This window comes from Oncorhynchus masou, unplaced genomic scaffold, assembly GCF_036934945.1.
Source record: "Oncorhynchus masou masou isolate Uvic2021 unplaced genomic scaffold, UVic_Omas_1.1 unplaced_scaffold_2122, whole genome shotgun sequence".
In the NCBI taxonomy this organism is placed as follows: Eukaryota; Metazoa; Chordata; class Actinopteri; order Salmoniformes; family Salmonidae; genus Oncorhynchus; species Oncorhynchus masou.
Window position 1 is genome coordinate 22501 of NW_027008600.1, and position 20000 is coordinate 42500.

Sequence of the window (20000 nt, forward strand, 5' to 3'; positions counted from 1 at the left end):
TTAGGTATCTACAGTACCCCCTTTACATTAGGTATCTACAGTACCCCCTTTACATTAGGTATCTACAGTACCCCCTTTACATTAGGTATCTACAGTACCCCCTTTACATTAGGTATCTACAGTACCCCCTTTACATTAGGTATCTACAGTACCCCCCTTTACATTAGGTATCTACAGTACCCCCTTTACATTAGGTATCTACAGTACCCCCTTTACATTAGGTATCTACAGTACCCCCCCCTTACATTAGGTATCTACAGTACCCCCCTTTACATTAGGTATCTACAGTACCCCTTTACATTAGGTATCTACAGTACCCCCTTTACATTAGGTATCTACAGTACCCCCCTTTACATTAGGTATCTACAGTACCCCCTTTACATTAGGTATCTACAGTACCCCCTTTACATTAGGTATCTACAGTACCCCCCCTTTACATTAGGTATCTACAGTACCCCCCTTTACATTAGGTATCTACAGTACCCCCTTTACATTAGGTATCTACAGTACCCCCTTTACATTAGGTATCTACAGTATCCCCCTTTACATTAGGTATCTACAGTACCCCCCTTTACATTAGGTATCTACAGTACCCCCCTTTACATTAGGTATCTACAGTACCCCCTTTACATTAGGTATCTACAGTACCTCCCCTTTACATTAGGTATCTACAGTACCCCCCTTTACATTAGGTATCTACAGTACCCCCCTTTACATTAGGTATCTACAGTACCCCCCTTTACATTAGGTATCTACAGTACCCCCTTTACATTAGGTATCTACAGTACCCCCTTTACATTAGGTATCTACAGTACCCCCTTTACATTAGGTATCTACAGTACCCCCTTTACATTAGGTATCTACAGTACCCCCTTTACATTAGGTATCTACAGTACCCCCTTTACATTAGGTATCTACAGTACCCCCTTTACATTAGGTATCTACAGTACCCCCTTACATTAGGTATCTACAGTACCCCCTTTACATTAGGTATCTACAGTACCCCTTTACATTAGGTATCTACAGTACCCCCTTTACATTAGGTATCTACAGTACCCCCCTTTACATTAGGTATCTACAGTACCCCCTTTACATTAGGTATCTACAGTACCCCCTTTACATTAGGTATCTACAGTACCCCCTTTACATTAGGTATCTACAGTACCCCCCTTTACATTAGGTATCTACAGTACCCCCCTTTACATTAGGTATCTACAGTACCCCCTTTACATTAGGTATCTACAGTACCCCCCCTTACATTAGGTATCTACAGTACCCCCCTTTACATTAGGTATCTACAGTACCCCCCTTTACATTAGGTATCTACAGTACCCCCTTTACATTAGGTATCTACAGTACCCCCCCCTTTACATTAGGTATCTACAGTACCCCCTTTACATTAGGTATCTACAGTACCCCCCTTTACATTAGGTATCTACAGTACCCCCATTAGGTATCTACAGTACCCCCTTTTACATTAGGTATCTACAGTACCCCCCTTTACATTAGGTATCTACAGTACCCCCCTTACATTAGGTATCTACAGTACCCCCCTTTACATTAGGTATCTACAGTACCCCCTTTACATTAGGTATCTACAGTACCCCCTTTACATTAGGTATCTACAGTACCCCTTTACATTAGGTATCTACAGTACCCCCCAGTTTACATTAGGTATCTACAGTACCCCCTTTACATTAGGTATCTACAGTACCCCCTTTACATTTACATTAGGTATCTACAGTACCCCCCTTTACATTAGGTATCTACAGTACCCCCTCCCCCTTTACATTAGGTATCTACAGTACCCCCCTTTACATTAGGTATCTACAGTACCCCCCTTTACATTAGGTATCTACAGTACCCCCTTTACATTAGGTATCTACAGTACCTCCCCTTTACATTAGGTATCTACAGTACCCCCCTTTACATTAGGTATCTACAGTACCCCCCTACAGTACCCCCTTTACATTAGGTATCTACAGTACCCCCTTTACATTAGGTATCTACAGTACCCCCTTTACATTAGGTATCTACAGTACCCCCTTTACATTAGGTATCTACAGTACCCCCTTTACATTAGGTATCTACAGTACCCCCCTTTACATTAGGTATCTACAGTGCCCCCTTTACATTAGGTATCTACAGTACCCCCCTTTACATTAGGTATCTACAGTACCCCCTTTACATTAGGTATCTACAGTACCCCCTTTACATTAGGTATCTACAGTACCCCCCTTTACATTAGGTATCTACAGTACCCCCTTTACATTAGGTATCTACAGTACCCCCCTTTACATTAGGTATCTACAGTACCCCCTACATTAGGTATCTACAGTACCCCCCTTTACATTAGGTATCTACAGTACCCCCTTTTTACATTAGGTATCTACAGTACCCCCTTTACATTAGGTATCTACAGTACCCCTATTAGGTATCTACAGTACCCCCTTTACATTAGGTATCTACAGTACCCCCTTTACATTAGGTATCTACAGTACCCCCCTTTACATTAGGTATCTACAGTACCCCCCTTTACATTAGGTATCTACAGTACCCCCCATTAGGTATCTTTTACATTAGGTATCTACAGTACCCCCCTTTACATTAGGTATCTACAGTACCCCCTTTTACATTAGGTATCTACAGTACCCCCCTTTACATTAGGTATCTACAGTACCCCCCCCCCTTTACATTAGGTATCTACAGTACCCCCTTTACATTAGGTATCTACAGTACCCCCCTTTACATTAGGTATCTACAGTACCCCCCTTTACATTAGGTATCTACAGTACCCCCCCCCCTTTACATTAGGTATCTACAGTACCCCCTTTTACATTAGGTATCTACAGTACCCCCCCTTTACATTAGGTATCTACAGTACCCCCCTTTTACATTAGGTATCTACAGTACCCCCCTTTTACATTAGGTATCTACAGTACCCCCCTTTACATTAGGTATCTACAGTACCCCCCTTTACATTAGGTATCTACAGTACCCCCTTTACATTAGGTATCTACAGTACCCCCTTTACATTAGGTATCTACAGTACCCCCCTTTTACATTAGGTATCTACAGTACCCCCTTTTACATTAGGTATCTACAGTACCCCCCTTTTACATTAGGTATCTACAGTACCCCCCTTTACATTAGGTATCTACAGTACCCCCTTTACATTAGGTATCTACAGTACCCCCTTTACATTAGGTATCTACAGTACCCCATTAGGTATCTACAGTACCCCCTTTACATTAGGTATCTACAGTACCCCCCTTTACATTAGGTATCTACAGTACCCCCTTTTACATTAGGTATCTACAGTACCCCCCCCTACAGTTTTACATTAGGTATCTACAGTACCCCCCCTTTACATTAGGTATCTACAGTACCCCCTTTACATTAGGTATCTACAGTACCCCCCCCTTTACATTAGGTATCTACAGTACCCCCATTAGGTATCTACAGTACCCCCTTTACATTAGGTATCTACAGTACCCCCTTTACATTAGGTATCTACAGTACCCCCCTTTACATTAGGTATCTACAGTACCCCCCATTAGGTATCCCCCCCTTTACATTAGGTATCTACAGTACCCCCTTTACATTAGGTATCTACAGTACCCCCCCTTTACATTAGGTATCTACAGTACCCCCCTTTACATTAGGTATCTACAGTACCCCCCTTTACATTAGGTATCTACAGTACCCCCCCTTTACATTAGGTATCTACAGTACCCCCCCTCACCTTTACATTAGGTATCTACAGTACCCCCTCCCCTTTACATTAGGTATCTACAGTACCCCCCCCTTTACACACATTAGGTATCTACAGTACCCCCTTTACATTAGGTATCTACAGTACCCCCTCCCCTTTACATTAGGTATCTACAGTACCCCCTTTTTACATTAGGTATCTACAGTACCCCCTTTACATTAGGTATCTACAGTTTACATTAGGTATCTACAGTACCCCCTCCCCTTTACATTAGGTATCTACAGTACCCCCCCTTTACATTAGGTATCTACAGTACCCCCTCCCTTTACATTAGGTATCTACAGTACCCCCTTTTACATTAGGTATCTACAGTACCCCCCCCCTTTACATTAGGTATCTACAGTACCCCCTTTACATTAGGTATCTACAGTACCCCCTTTACATTAGGTATCTACAGTACCCCCTTTACATTAGGTATCTACAGTACCCCCTTTACATTAGGTATCTACAGTACCCCCTTTACATTAGGTATCTACAGTACCCCCCTTTACATTAGGTATCTACAGTACCCCCTTTACATTAGGTATCTACAGTACCCCCTTTACATTAGGTATCTACAGTACCCCCTTTACATTAGGTATCTACAGTACCCCCCTTTACATTTTACATTAGGTATCTACATTAGGTATCTACAGTACCCCCCTTTACATTAGGTATCTACAGTACCCCCCCCTTTACATTAGGTATCTACAGTACCCCCATTAGGTATCTACAGTACCCCCTTTACATTAGGTATCTACAGTACCCCCTTTTACATTAGGTATCTACAGTACCCCCTTTACATTAGGTATCTACAGTACCCCCCTTTACATTAGGTATCTACAGTACCCCCATTAGGTATCTTTTACATTAGGTATCTACAGTACCCCCTTTACATTAGGTATCTACAGTACCCCCTTTACATTAGGTATCTACAGTACCCCCCTTTACATTAGGTATCTACAGTACCCCCTTTTACATTAGGTATCTACAGTACCCCCCTTTACATTAGGTATCTACAGTACCCCCTCCCCCTTTACATTAGGTATCTACAGTACCCCCTTTTACATTAGGTATCTACAGTACCCCCCACCTTTACATTAGGTATCTACAGTACCCCCTTTTTACATTAGGTATCTACAGTACCCCTATCTACAGTACCCCCCTTTACATTAGGTATCTACAGTACCCCCTTTACATCCCCTTACATTAGGTATCTACAGTACCCCCTTTACATTAGGTATCTACAGTACCCCCTTTACATTAGGTATCTACAGTACCCCCTTTACATTAGGTATCTACAGTACCCCCATTAGGTATCTACAGTACCCCCCTTTACATTAGGTATCTACAGTACCCCCTCACCTTTACATTAGGTATCTACAGTACCCCCTTTACATTAGGTATCTACAGTACCCCCCTTTACATTAGGTATCTACAGTACCCCCCCCTTTACATTAGGTATCTACAGTACCCCCTTTACATTAGGTATCTACAGTACCCCCTTTTACATTAGGTATCTACAGTACCCCCCTTTACATTAGGTATCTACAGTACCCCCCATTAGGTATCTACAGTACCCCCTTTACATTAGGTATCTTTACATTAGGTATCTACAGTACCCCCTTTACATTAGGTATCTACAGTTTTACATTAGGTATCTACAGTACCCCCTTTACATTAGGTATCTACAGTACCCCCTTTACATTAGGTATCTACAGTACCCCCTTTACATTAGGTATCTACAGTACCCCCATTAGGTATCTACCCCTCCCTTACATTAGGTATCTACAGTACCCCCTCACCTTTACATTAGGTATCTACAGTACCCCCCCCCCTTTACATTAGGTATCTACAGTACCCCCTTTTACATTAGGTATCTACAGTACCCCCCTTTACATTAGGTATCTACAGTACCCCCCTTTACATTAGGTATCTACAGTACCCCCTCCCTTTACATTAGGTATCTACAGTACCCCCCCCTTTACATTAGGTATCTACAGTACCCCCCTTTACATTAGGTATCCTTTACATTAGGTATCTACAGTACCCCCCTTTACATTAGGTATCTACAGTACCCCCCCCTTTACATTAGGTATCTACAGTACCCCCCTTTACATTAGGTATCTACAGTACCCCCTTTACATTAGGTATCTACAGTACCCCCCTTTACATTAGGTATCTACAGTACCCCCCTTTACATTAGGTATCTACAGGTATCTACAGTACCCCCCTTTACATTAGGTATCTACAGTACCCCCCCTTTACATTAGGTATCTACAGTACCCCCTTTTACATTAGGTATCTACAGTACCCCCCTTTACATTAGGTATCTACAGTACCCCCTCACCTTTACATTAGGTATCTACAGTACCCCATTAGGTATCTACAGTACCCCCCTTTACATTAGGTATCTACAGTACCCCCTACACCTTTTTACATTAGGTATCTACAGTACCCCCATTAGGTATCTACAGTCCCTTTACATTAGGTATCTACAGTACCCCCTCTTTACATTAGGTATCTACAGTACCCCCCTCACCTTTACATTAGGTATCTACAGTACCCCCTTTTACATTAGGTATCTACAGTACCCCCTTTTACATTAGGTATCTACAGTACCCCCCTTACACCTTTACATTAGGTATCTACAGTACCCCCCTTTACATTAGGTATCTACAGTACCCCCATTTTACATTAGGTATCTACAGTACCCCCTTTTACATTAGGTATCTACAGTACCCCCATTAGGTATCTACCTTTACATTAGGTATCTACAGTACCCCCCTCCCCTTTACATTAGGTATCTACAGTACCCCCCTTTACATTAGGTATCTACAGTACCCCCTTTACATTAGGTATCTACAGTACCCCCTCCCCTTTACATTAGGTATCTACAGTACCCCCCCCTTTACATTAGGTATCTACAGTACCCCCCTTTACATTAGGTATCTACAGTACCCCCCCACCTTTACATTAGGTATCTACAGTACCCCCTTTACATTAGGTACTACAGTTACATTAGGTATCTACAGTACCCCCTTTTACATTAGGTATCTACAGTACCCCCAGTTTTACATTAGGTATCTACAGTACCCCCTCACCTTTACATTAGGTATCTACAGTACCCCCATTAGGTATCTCAGTACCCCCCTTTACATTAGGTATCTACAGTACCCCCTTTTACATTAGGTATCTACAGTACCCCCCCCCTTTACATTAGGTATCTACAGTACCCCCTTTACATTAGGTATCTACAGTACCCCCCTCCCTTTACATTAGGTATCTACAGTACCCCCCATTAGGTATCTCCCCCTTTACATTAGGTATCTACAGTACCCCCCTTTACATTAGGTATCTACAGTACCCCCATTAGGTATCTACAGTACCCCCTTTACATTAGGTATCTACAGTACCCCCCTCACCTTTACATTAGGTATCTACAGTACCCCCTTTTTACATTAGGTATCTACAGTACCCCCCTTTTACATTAGGTATCTACAGTACCCCCCTTTACATTAGGTATCTACAGTACCCCCTTTACATTAGGTATCTACAGTACCCCCCTTTACATTAGGTATCTACAGTACCCCCTCACCTTTACATTAGGTATCTACAGTACCCCCCTTTACATTAGGTATCTACAGTACCCCCATTAGGTATCCAGTACCCCCCTTACATTAGGTATCTACAGTACCCCCCCCTTACATTAGGTATCTACAGTACCCCCTTTTACATTAGGTATCTACAGTACCCCCCTTTACATTAGGTATCTACAGTACCCCCTCCCCTTTACATTAGGTATCTACAGTACCCCCCCCCTTTACATTAGGTATCTACAGTACCCCCTTTTACATTAGGTATCTACAGTACCCCCTTTACATTAGGTATCTACAGTACCCCCCCTTTACATTAGGTATCTACAGTACCCCCATTTTACATTAGGTATCTACAGTACCCCCTCCCCTTTACATTAGGTATCTACAGTACCCCCTCCCCTTTACATTAGGTATCTACAGTACCCCCCTTTACATTAGGTATCTACAGTACCCCCTTTTACATTAGGTATCTACAGTACCCCCCCCTTTACATTAGGTATCTACAGTACCCCCCCTTTACATTAGGTATCTACAGTACCCCCTTTTACATTAGGTATCTACAGTACCCCAGTACCCCCTTTACATTAGGTATCTACAGTACCCCCCTTTACCCAGTACTTTTTACATTAGGTATCTACAGTACCCCCCCCCTTTACATTAGGTATCTACAGTACCCCCCCCCTTTACATTAGGTATCTACAGTACCCCCTCCCCTTTACATTAGGTATCTACAGTACCCCCTTTTACATTAGGTATCTACAGTACCCCCCTTTACATTAGGTATCTACAGTACCCCCCTTTACATTAGGTATCTACAGTTTTACATTAGGTATCTACAGTACCCCCCTCACCCCTTTTACATTAGGTATCTACAGTACCCCCCTTTTACATTAGGTATCTACAGTACCCCCCTTTACATTAGGTATCTACAGTACCCCCTCCCTTTACATTAGGTATCTACAGTACCCCCCTTTACATTAGGTATCTACAGTACCCCCCTTTACATTAGGTATCTACAGTACCCCCCCTTTACATTAGGTATCTACAGTACCCCCTTTTACATTAGGTATCTACAGTACCCCCCTTTACATTAGGTATCTACAGTACCCCCCTTTTACATTAGGTATCTACAGTACCCCCCTTTTACATTAGGTATCTACAGTACCCCCCTTTTACATTAGGTATCTACAGTACCCCCCTTTACATTAGGTATCTACAGTACCCCCCTTTACATTAGGTATCTACAGTACCCCCCTTTTACATTAGGTATCTACAGTACCCCCTACATTAGGTATCTACAGTACCCCCATTAGGTATCTCACCTTTACATTAGGTATCTACAGTACCCCCCTTTACATTAGGTATCTACAGTACCCCCCCTTTACATTAGGTATCTACAGTACCCCCCTTTACATTAGGTATCTACAGTACCCCCCTACAGTCACCTTTACATTAGGTATCTACAGTACCCCCTCACCTTTACATTAGGTATCTACAGTACCCCCATTAGGTATCTACCCTCACCTTTACATTAGGTATCTACAGTACCCCCATTAGGTATCTCACCTTTACATTAGGTATCTACAGTACCCCCCTCACCTTTACATTAGGTATCTACAGTACCCCCCACCTTTACATTAGGTATCTACAGTACCCCCCTTTACATTAGGTATCTACAGTACCCCCTCACCTTTACATTAGGTATCTACAGTACCCCCTCCCCTTTACATTAGGTATCTACAGTACCCCCCCCCCTTTACATTAGGTATCTACAGTACCCCCTTTTACATTAGGTATCTACAGTACCCCCTCACCTTTACATTAGGTATCTACAGTACCCCCTTTACATTAGGTATCTACAGTACCCCCTCACCTTTACATTAGGTATCTACAGTACCCCCCTCACCTTTACATTAGGTATCTACAGTACCCCCTCCCCTTTACATTAGGTATCTACAGTACCCCCATTAGGTATCTACCCCTTTACATTAGGTATCTACAGTACCCCCCTTTACATTAGGTATCTACAGTACCCCCCCCTTTACATTAGGTATCTACAGTACCCCCTCCCCCCTTTACATTAGGTATCTACAGTACCCCCTCACCTTTACATTAGGTATCTACAGTACCCCCCTCACCTTTACATTAGGTATCTACAGTACCCCCTCACCTTTACATTAGGTATCTACAGTACCCCCCTCACCTTTACATTAGGTATCTACAGTACCCCCTCCCCCACCTTTACATTAGGTATCTACAGTACCCCCCTCACCTTTACATTAGGTATCTACAGTACCCCCCTCCCCTTTACATTAGGTATCTACAGTACCCCCCCTTTTACATTAGGTATCTACAGTACCCCCCTTTACATTAGGTATCTACAGTACCCCCCTTTACATTAGGTATCTACAGTACCCCCCCCTCACCTTTACATTAGGTATCTACAGTACCCCCCTTTTACATTAGGTATCTACAGTACCCCCCTTTACATTAGGTATCTACAGTACCCCCCCTTTACATTAGGTATCTACAGTACCCCCCTTTACATTAGGTATCTACAGTACCCCCCCCCCTTTACATTAGGTATCTACAGTACCCCCATTAGGTATCTCACCTTTACATTAGGTATCTACAGTACCCCCCCTTACATTAGGTATCTACAGTACCCCCATTAGGTATCTCCCCCTTTACATTAGGTATCTACAGTACCCCCCCTTTACATTAGGTATCTACAGTACCCCATTAGGTATCTACCCCCCTTTACATTAGGTATCTACAGTACCCCCCTTTACATTAGGTATCTACAGTACCCCCTCCCCTTTACATTAGGTATCTACAGTACCCCCCTCCCCTTTACATTAGGTATCTACAGTACCCCCCCCTTTTACATTAGGTATCTACAGTACCCCCCTTTACATTAGGTATCTACAGTACCCCCCTCCCCTTTACATTAGGTATCTACAGTACCCCCTCCCCTTTACATTAGGTATCTACAGTACCCCCTTTACATTAGGTATCTACAGTACCCCCCTCCCTTTACATTAGGTATCTACAGTTTTACATTAGGTATCTACAGTACCCCCTTTTACATTAGGTATCTACAGTACCCCCTTTACATTAGGTATCTACAGTTTACATTAGGTATCTACAGTACCCCCTCCCAGTACCCCCTTTACATTAGGTATCTACAGTACCCCCCCTTTACCCTTTTACATTAGGTATCTACAGTACCCCCTCCCCTTTACATTAGGTATCTACAGTACCCCCTCCCTTTACATTAGGTATCTACAGTACCCCCTCCCCTTTACATTAGGTATCTACAGTACCCCCCTCCCCCCCTTTACATTAGGTATCTACAGTACCCCCCATCCCCTTTACATTAGGTATCTACAGTACCCCCCTCACCTTTACATTAGGTATCTACAGTACCCCCCTTTACATTAGGTATCTACAGTACCCCCATTAGGTATCTCACCTTTACATTAGGTATCTACAGTACCCCCCTCACCTTTACATTAGGTATCTACAGTACCCCCCTTTTTACATTAGGTATCTACAGTACCCCCCTTTACATTAGGTATCTACAGTACCCCCTTTTACATTAGGTATCTACAGTACCCCCCTTTACATTAGGTATCTACAGTACCCCCTTTACATTAGGTATCTACAGTACCCCCTTTTACATTAGGTATCTACAGTACCCCCCCCTTTACATTAGGTATCTACAGTACCCCCCCTTTACATTAGGTATCTACAGTACCCCCCCCCTTTACATTAGGTATCTACAGTACCCCCCCCTTTACATTAGGTATCTACAGTACCCCCCACCTTTACATTAGGTATCTACAGTACCCCCTCCCCTTTACATTAGGTATCTACAGTACCCCCCCCTTTACATTAGGTATCTACAGTACCCCCTCCCCTTTACATTAGGTATCTACAGTACCCCCTCCCCTTTACATTAGGTATCTACAGTACCCCCTCCCCTTTACATTAGGTATCTACAGTACCCCCTCCCTTTACATTAGGTATCTACAGTACCCCCTCCCCTTTACATTAGGTATCTACAGTACCCCCCTCCCCTTTACATTAGGTATCTACAGTACCCCCTCCCCTTTACATTAGGTATCTACAGTACCCCCTCCCCTTTACATTAGGTATCTACAGTACCCCCCCCTTTACATTAGGTATCTACAGTACCCCCTCCCCTTTACATTAGGTATCTACAGTACCCCATTAGGTATCTACAGTACCCCCTCACCTTTACATTAGGTATCTACAGGACCCCCCTTTACACCTTTACATTAGGTATCTACAGTACCCCCCTTTACATTAGGTATCTACAGTACCCCCCTACAGTATATGATTTACCCTCACCTTTACATTAGGTATCTACAGTACCCCCCTCACCTTTACATTAGGTATCTACAGTACCCCCCTCACCTTTACATTAGGTATCTACAGTACCCCCTTTTACATTAGGTATCTACAGTACCCCCCTTTACATTAGGTATCTACAGTACCCCCTCCCCCTTTACATTAGGTATCTACAGTACCCCCTTTACATTAGGTATCTACAGTACCCCCCCCTTTACATTAGGTATCTACAGTACCCCCCCCCTTTACATTAGGTATCTACAGTACCCCCCCTTTACATTAGGTATCTACAGTACCCCCCTTTACATTAGGTATCTACAGTACCCCCCTTTACATTAGGTATCTACAGTACCCCCCCCCCTTTACATTAGGTATCTACAGTACCCCCCTTTACATTAGGTATCTACAGTACCCCCCCCCTTTACATTAGGTATCTACAGTACCCCCCTTTACATTAGGTATCTACAGTACCCCCTCCCCTTTACATTAGGTATCTACAGTACCCCCCCCCCTTACATTAGGTATCTACAGTACCCCCCCTTTACATTAGGTATCTACAGTACCCCCCTCCCTTTACATTAGGTATCTACAGTACCCCCCCCTTTACATTAGGTATCTACAGTACCCCCTTTACATTAGGTATCTACAGTACCCCCTCCCCTTTACATTAGGTATCTACAGTACCCCCTCCCCTTACATTAGGTATCTACAGTACCCCCTCCCCTTTACATTAGGTATCTACAGTACCCCCTCCCCTTTACATTAGGTATCTACAGTACCCCCTCCCCTTTACATTAGGTATCTACAGTACCCCCCCCCTTTACATTAGGTATCTACAGTACCCCCTCCCCTTACATTAGGTAACTACAGTAAGCCCCCCCCCCTTTACATTAGGTATCTACAGTACCCCCCCTCCCTCACCTTTACGTTAGCCGAGGTCAACATCAGGTCTCTCAGAGGGCCGTAGGGTCAGAGGGGGAACACATGGTCCTCAGTGTAAACAATGTTTAAACGAAGAGAACCCAACTCATCCACCTTCACCGGCTTCCCTCCATTATCCCTGGGCTGCAGAAAGTACCTAGGGAGGAGGGGAGGATGGAGAGAGAGAGAGGAGGAGAGGGAGGATGGAGAGAGAGGGGAGGATGGAGAGAGGAGGGGGAGGATGGAGAGAGAGGGGAGGATGGAGAGAGAGGAGGAGGAGGATGGAGAGAGAGAGGGAGATGGAGAGAGGAGGGGGGGAGGATGGAGAGAGAGAGGGGAGGATGGAGAGAGAGAGGAGGAGGATGGAGAGAGAGGAGGATGGAGAGATGGAGAGGAGGAGGATGGAGAGAGAGGGGAGGATGGAGAGAGAGAGGAGGATGGAGAGAGAGAGGAGGATGGAGAGTGAGAGGAGGAGGGGAGGATGGAGGAGAGAGAGAGAGAGAGAGAGAGAGAGAGAGAGAGAGAGAGAGAGGAGGATGGAGAGAGAGAGGAGGAGGGGAGGATGGAGAAAGAGAGAGAGAGGAGGGGAGGATGGAGAGAGAGGACGATGGAGAGAGAAAGGAGGAGAGGAGGAGACGATGGAGAGAGAGAGGAGGATGAGAGAGAGAGGATGGGAGGATGGAGAGAGAGGAGGGGAGGATGGAGAGAGAAAGGAGGAGAGGATGAGAGAGAGAGGATGGAGAGAAGGGGGAGGATGGAGAGAGGGAGGATGGAGAGAGGGAGGATGGAGCGAAGGGGGAGGATGGAGAGAGGGAGGATTGAGAGAAGGGGAGGATGGAGAGAGAGATGATGGGAGGATGGAGAGAGGAGGATGGAGAGAGGAGGGATGACAGAGAGGGAAAGAGAGAGAGAGAGGAAGGAAGGAGGGGAGGATGAGAGAGAGGGGGAGAGGAGGATGGAGAGAGGAGGGAGGACAGAGAGAGAAAGAGAGAGAGAGAGAGGAAGGAAGGAGGGGAGGATGGAGAGAGAAGGAGAGAGAAAGGTAAGGAGTGAAAAAAGAGAGATAGATGTTGTCATGTCTCACCATGCGTCGTGGACCCAGACAGAGACAGACAGACAGACAGACAGACAGACAGACAGACAGACAGACAGATATCCAACATGTTGTCCTGTCTCACCATGCCTCGTGGACCCAGACACAGACAGACAGACAGACAGACAGACAGACAGACAGACAGACAGACAACATGTTGTCCTGTCTCACCATGCCTCGTGGACCCAGACACAGACAGACAGACAGACAGACAGACAGACAGACAGACAGACAGATATCCAACATGTTGTCCTGTCTCACCATGCCTCGTGGACCCAGACAGAGACAGACAGACAGACAGACAGACAGACAGATATCCAACATGTTGTCCTGTCTCACCATGCGTCGTGGACCCAGACAGAGACAGACAGACAGACAGACAGACAGACAACATGTTGTCCTGTCTCACCATGCGTCGTGGACCCAGACAGAGACAGACAGTGACAGACAGACAGACAGACAGACAGACAGACATCCAACATGTTGTCATGTCTCACCATGCGTTGTAGAGACAGACAGACAGACAGACAGACAGACATCCAACATGTTGTCCTGTCTCACCATGCGTCATGGAGACAGACAGAGACAGACAGACAGACAGACAGACAGACAGACAGACAACATGTTGTCCTGTCTCACCATGCGTCGTGGACCCAGACAGAGACAGACAGACAGACAGACAGACAGACAGACAACATGTTGTCCTGTCTCACCATGCGTCGTGGACCCAGACAGAGACAGACAGACAGACAGACAGACAGACAGACACAGACAGACAGACAGACAACATGTTGTCCTGTCTCACCATGCGTCGTGGACCCAGACAGAGACAGACAGACAGACAGACAGACAGACAGACAGACAACATGTTGTCCTGTCTCACCATGCGTCGTGGACCCAGACAGAGACAGACAGACAGACAGACAGACAGACAGACAGACAACATGTTGTCCTGTCTCACCATGCGTCGTGGACCCAGACAGAGACAGACAGACAGACAGACAGACAGACAACATGTTGTCCTGTCTCACCATGCGTCGTGGACCCAGACAGAGACAGACAGACAGACAGACAGACAACATGTTGTCCTGTCTCACCATGCGTCGTGGACCCAGACAGAGACAGACAGACAGACAGACAGACAACATGTTGTCCTGTCTCACCATGCGTCGTGGACCCAGACAGAGACAGACAGACAGACAGACAGACAGACAGACAGACAGACAACATGTTGTCCTGTCTCACCATGCGTCGTGGACCCAGACAGACAGACAGACAGACAGACAGACAGACAACATGTTGTCCTGTCTCACCATGCGTCGTGGACCCAGACAGACAGACAGACAGACAGACAACATGTTGTCCTGTCTCACCATGCGTCGTGGAGACAGACAGACAGACAGACAGACAGACAGACAACATGTTGTCCTGTCTCACCATGCGTCGTGGACCCAGACAGAGACAGACAGACAGACAGACAGACAGACAGACAACATGTTGTCCTGTCTCACCATGCGTCGTGGACCCAGACAGAGACAGACAGACAGACAGACAGACAGACAGACAGACAGACAACATGTTGTCCTGTCTCACCATGCGTCGTGGACCCAGACAGACAGACAGACAGACAGACAGACAGACAACATGTTGTCCTGTCTCACCATGCGTCGTGGACCCAGACAGACAGACAGACAGACAGACAGACAACATGTTGTCCTGTCTCACCATGCGTCGTGGACCCAGACAGAGACAGACAGACAGACAGACAGACAGACAGACAACATGTTGTCCTGTCTCACCATGCGTCGTGGACCCAGACAGACAGACAGACAGACAGACAGACAGACAGACAACATGTTGTCCTGTCTCACCATGCGTCGTGGACCCAGACAGACAGACAGACAGACAGACAGACAGACAGACAGACAACATGTTGTCCTGTCTCACCATGCGTCGTGGACCCAGACAGAGACAGACAGACAGACAGACAACATGTTGTCCTGTCTCACCATGCGTCGTGGACCCAGACAGACAGACAGACAGACAACATGTTGTCCTGTCTCACCATGCGTCGTGGACCCAGACAGAGACAGACAGACAGACAGACAGACAGACAGACAACATGTTGTCCTGTCTCACCATGCGTCGTGGACCCCAGCCTGTCCCAGGGCCCTCAGAGGAACTCTAAGCCCTCCCAGGAACTCATCCCCAAACTTCAGGTTACTGGCATTCCACAGGTCAACCCTGCATACAGAGAGATGGAGTCAGACTCACAACACACACACTCTCTATTAGTATGTAGACCTCTGTGAAACACATGGACACACAGACTCACCTCAGAGCCAGCTTGTCCTGTCCTCCTCCTCCACATCAAACTGCAGACTTGGTGTGACTAAGAGGTCGTGTCACCTGCAGGACAGAGACAGACTCACATACAGGCACCACAGGTTGTCTGTGGTTACCATGTGTAGAGGACGGCAGGTAGCCTAGTGGACAGAGACAGACAGACAGGACAGACCTACATGTGTCCTGTCTCACCATGAGTGTAGAGGAGGCAGGTAGCCTAGTGGTTAGAGTGTAGACAGACAGGGTAGCCTAGTGGTTAGAGTGAGAGGAGGACAGGTAGCCTAGTGGTTCAGATGCGTGTGGACCCCAGGCAGGGTCCCTAGTGGTTAGAGTGTAGAGGACAGACAGGGTTGCCTGTGGTTAGAGTGTAGACCCAGACCTAGTGGTTAGAGTGTAGACAGAGGCAGACAGTAGCCTATGTGGTTAGAGTGTAGAGGAGGCAGGTAGACTAGTGGTTAGAGTGACAGAGGAGGCAGGTAGCCTGTGGTTACCAGTGTAGAGGAGGCAGGGTACCCAGTGGTTAGAGGTAGAGGAGGCAGGTAGCCTAGTGGTTAGAGTGCATAGCCTAGGTTAGAGTGTAGAGGAGGCAGGGTAGCCAGACAGAGTGTAGTGGCAGGTCGCCTAGTGGTTAGAGTGTAGACAGAGACAGACAGACAGGGTAGCCTAGTGGTTAGAGTGTCCTGGCGGCAGGTAGCCTAGTGGTTAGAGTGTAGACAGAGAGGCAGGGTCAGCCTAGTGGTTAGACAGTCAGAGGCACCAGGTAGCCTAGTGGTTAGAGTGTAGAGGCGGCAGGTAGCCTAGTGGTTAGAGTGTAGAGGCACCACAGGTAGCCTAGTGGTTAGAGTGTAGAGGCGGCAGGTCGCCTAGTGGTTAGAGTGTAGAGGCACCACAGGTCGCCTAGTGTTTAGAGTGTAGAGGCGGCAGGTAGCCTAGTGGTTAGAGTGTAGAGGCGGCAGGTAGCCTAGTGGTTAGAGCGTTGGACTAGTAACCGGAAGGTTGCTGGATCGAATCCCCGAGCGGACAAGGTACAAATCTGTTGTTCTGCCTTTGAGCAAGGCAGTTAACCCACCGATTAAGACAGCCCCCCCTCCTTCAACCAAAACCCCAACCTGTAGTTAACCTAAAGTACAGTGCACATACTCAGACCCCATACTAAGGACTGAACAACTGAACAGGTAGTGTCCGTACCTCAGTCAGAAGAAGGAAACGCTCTGTTTATCAGGCAAACCCATCTCCAAACACACAGCATCAACTGTCCCCTCCTCTCACCTCAAAGTAGACCTCAAAGTAGACAGATAGCACCAACCTCCCCCCACCTCAAAGTAGACAGATAGCACCAACCTCCCCTCACCTCAAAGTAGACAGCTAGCACCAACCTCCCCTCCCCTCACCTCAAAGTAGACAGATAGAACCACCCTCCCTTCACCTCAAAGTAGACAGATAGCACCAACCTCCACTCCTATCACCTCAAAGTAGACCTCAAAGTAGACAGATAGAACCAACCTCCCCTCACCTCAAAGTAGACAGATAGCACCAACCTCCCCCCATTCAAAGTAGACAGATAGCACCAACCTCCACTCCTATCACCTCAAAGTAGACAGATAGAACCACCCTCCCCTCACCTCAAAGTAGACAGATAGCACCAACCTCCCCCCATTCAAAGTAGACAGATAGCACCAACCTCCACTCACCTCAAAGTAGACAGATAGCACCAAGTCCCCTCCCCTCACCTCAAAGTAGACAGCTAGCACCAACCTCCACTCCTATCACCTCAAAGTAGACAGATAGCACCAACCTCCCCCCATTCAAAGTAGACAGATAGCACCAACCTCCCCTCCCCTCACCTCAAAGTAAACAGATAGCACCAAGTCCACTCCTATCACCTCAAAGTAGACAGATAGAACCACCCTCCCCTCACCTCAAAGTAGACAGATAGCACCAACCTCCCCCCATTCAAAGTAGACAGATAGCACCAAGTCCCCTCCTATCACCTCAAAGTAGACAGATAGCACCAACCTCCCCCCATTCAAAGTAGACAGATAGCACCAAGTCCACTCCTAACACCTCAAAGTAGACAGATAGCACCAAGTCCCCTCCTCTCACCTCAAAGTAGACCTCAAAGTAGACAGATAGCACCAACCTCCCCCCATTCAAAGTAGACAGATAGCACCAACCTCCCCTCACCTCAAAGTAGACAGATAGCACCAAGTCCCCTCCTATCACCTCAAAGTAGACAGATAGCACCAACCTCCCCCCATTCAAAGTAGACAGATAGCACCAACCTCCACTCCTATCACCTCAAAGTAGACAGATAGCACCAACCTCCCCTCACCTCAAAGTAGACAGATAGCACCAACCTCCACTCCTATCACCTCAAAGTAGACAGATAGCACCAACCTCCCCCATTCAAAGTAGACAGATAGCACCAACCTCCCCCCATTCAAAGTAGACAGATAGCACCAACCTCCCCTCACCTCAAAGTAGACAGATAGCACCAAGTCCACTCCTAACACCTCAAAGTAGACAGATAGCACCAACCTCCCCTCCCCTCACCTCAAAGTAGACAGATAGCACCAACCTCCCCTCACCTCAAAGTAGACAGATAGCACCAACCTCCCCCCATTCAAAGTAGACAGATAGCAACAACCTCCACTCCTATCACCTCAAAGTAGACAGATAGCACCAACCTCACCTCACCTCAAAGTAGACAGATAGCACCAACCTCCACTCCTATCACCTCAAAGTAGACAGATAGCACCAACCTCCACTCCTATCACCTCAAAGTAGACAGATAGCACCAACCTTCCCCCATTCAAAGTAGACAGATAGCACCAACCTCCCCCCATTCAAAGTAGACAGATAGCACCAACCTCCCCCCATTCAAAGTAGACAGATAGCACCAACCTCCCCTCACCTCAAAATAGACAGATAGCACCAACCTCCCCTCACCTCAAAGTAGACAGATAGCACCAACCTCCCCCCATTCAAAGTAGACAGATAGCACCAACCTCCCCTCACCTCAAAGTAGACAGATAGCACCAACCTTCCCCCATTCAAAGTAGACAGATAGCACCAACCTCCCCCATTCAAAGTAGACAGATAGCACCAACCTCCCCTCACCTCACCTCAAAGTAGACAGATAGCACCAACCTCCCCCCATTCAAAGTAGACAGATAGCACCAACCTCCACTCCTATCACCTCAAAGTAGACAGATAGCACCAACCTCCACTCCTATCACCTCAAAGTAGACAGATAGCACCAACCTCCCCCCATTCAAAGTAGACAGATAGCACCAACCTCCCCTCACCTCAAAGTAGACAGATAGCACCAACCTCCCCTCACCTCAAAGTAGACAGATAGCACCAACCTTCCCCCATTCAAAGTAGACAGATAGCACCAACCTCCCCCCATTCAAAGTAGACAGATAGCACCAACCTCCCCTCACCTCACCTCAAAGTAGACAGATAGCACCAACCTCCCCCCATTCAAAGTAGACAGATAGCACCAACCTCCCCTCACCTCAAAGTAGACAGATAGCACCAACCTTCCCCCATTCAAAGTAGACAGATAGCACCAACCTCCCCTCACCTCACCTCAAAGTAGACAGATAGCACCAACCTCCCCCCATTCAAAGTAGACAGATAGCACCAACCTCCACTCCTATCACCTCAAAGTAGACAGATAGCACCAACCTCCACTCCTATCACCTCAAAGTAGACAGATAGCACCAACCTCCCCCTATCATTCAAAGTAGACAGATAGCACCAACCTCCCCCCCCATTCAAAGTAGACAGATAGCACCAACCCCCTCCCCTCACCTCAAAGTAGACAGATAGCACCAACCTCCCCCATTCAAAGTAGACAGATAGCACCAACCTTCCCCATTCAAAGTAGACAGATAGCACCAAC

The 20000-nt window shown here is 46.4% G+C and overlaps 1 pseudogene; it reads right to left on the bottom strand.

Annotated features, from left to right (window-relative positions):
• LOC135532933 (ras GTPase-activating protein 3-like) overlaps positions 1-20000 on the bottom strand; it is a 74470-nt pseudogene that overhangs the window by 22488 nt on the left and 31982 nt on the right.